Raw genomic sequence first — 1,839 nt, 5'->3', positions numbered from 1 at the left:
AATATTTTTAATTTAAATTCTAGTTAGTTAACATATAGTGTAGTATTGGTTTCAGGAGTAGAATTTAGTGATTCATCATTTACATATAACACCTAGTGCTCTTCCCAACAAGTGCCCTCCTTAATGCCCATCACCCATTTAACCCATCCCCCCACCCAGGAAAAAATATTTTTTAAAAAGAGAGGGAGAAATGTTAATTCTTTTCCCCAACAGTAATGCCTTATTGTATCATATATTTGAAAATGAGGATCTTTTTCTTATCAGATTTATTGAGATATCATTGACCTATAATTTGGTATAAGTTTTATAAGGTGTATAACATAGTGATTTTATATATGTATATATTGTTAAATGATTACTAAAAAGGCGTTAGTTAACACAGCAATCACCACATAGTTAAAATTTTTTGTGCATGCAATAACTTTAAAAATCTATTCTCTTAGCAGTTTTCAAATATACAATACAATATTGTTAACCATAGTCACCATGCTGTACACTACATCCCCAGGACTTATTTATCTTGTAGCTGGAAGTTTGTACATTTTGATCACCTTCACCCTTTCCCCTACTCGCAACCCCCTTCCCCTGGCAACCACCAATTGGCACTCTTTCTATGAGTTTGGTTTTTTTTTAGATTCCACATATAAGTAAGATCATTCAGTATTTGTCCTTTTCTGTCTGACTTATTTCACTTTGCATTATGCCCTCAAGATTCATCCATGTTGTCACAAATGGCAGGATTTTATTAGTTTTAATGGCTGAATAATATTCCATTATGTATATTTTTCTTTCTTTCTTTCTTTCTTTCTTTCTTTCTTTCTTTCTTTCTTTCTTTCTTTCTTTCTTCTCTTTCTTTATTGTCTTTATCAATTCATCCTTTGATGGACACTTAGGTTGTTTCCATAACTTAGCTATTGTAAATAATGTTGCAATGAACATGGGGATGCATATATCTCTTCAAGATAGTGATTTCATTTCCTTGGGATATATACCCAAGAAATGGGATTGCTGGATCATATGGTAGTTCTATTTTTAATTTTTTTGAGGAAACTCCATACTATTTTCCACAGTGGCTGTACCAGTTTATGTTCTCATCAGTAGTGTAGAAGGGTTTCCTTTCTTCACATCCTCACCAACACTTGTTATTTCTTGTCTTTTCATAATAGCCATTCTAACAGCTGTGAGGTGATACCTCATTGTGGTTTTGATTTGTATTTCCTTAATGATTAGTGATGCTGAGCACCTTTTCATGTACCTATTGACCGTTTCAAGTCTTTGTCCATTTTTAATCAGATTATTTTTTTGTGATTGACTTGTAAGAGTTTCTTGTATATTTTGAATATTAACCTTTATTGGATATGTGGTATGCAAATATTTTTTATCTTCCATAGGTTGCCTTTTCATTTTGTTGATAGTTTCTTTAGCTGTATAGGAACTTTTTAGTTTGATGTAGTAACACTTGTTTATTTTTGCTTTTGTTGCTTGTGCTTTGGGTGTCATATCCATATCCACTGTAAACACCAACATCAAGGAGCTTTACCCCTATGTTTTCTTCTAGGAGGTTTATGGTCTCAGGCCTTATAATTAAGTCTTTAATCCATTTTGAGTTAATTTTTGCGAATGGCATAAGATTTAGTTTTATTCTTTTGCACATGAATATCCAGTTTTCTCAGCACCATTTGTTGAAGAGTATCTTCTCCATTGAGTATTCTTGGCTCCCTTGTCAAATATTAGTTGACAATAGATGCATGGGTTTATTTCTGAGCTTTTGATTCTGTTTCATTGGTCTATGCATCTGTATTTATACCAATACCATATTGTTTTAATTACTATACCTTT

The sequence above is a fragment of the Phoca vitulina genome, unplaced genomic scaffold (genome assembly GCF_004348235.1).
Source record: "Phoca vitulina isolate PV1807 unplaced genomic scaffold, GSC_HSeal_1.0 scaffold9, whole genome shotgun sequence".
Classification (NCBI taxonomy): Eukaryota; Metazoa; Chordata; class Mammalia; order Carnivora; family Phocidae; genus Phoca; species Phoca vitulina.
Note: the sequence above shows the minus strand (reverse complement) of the source record.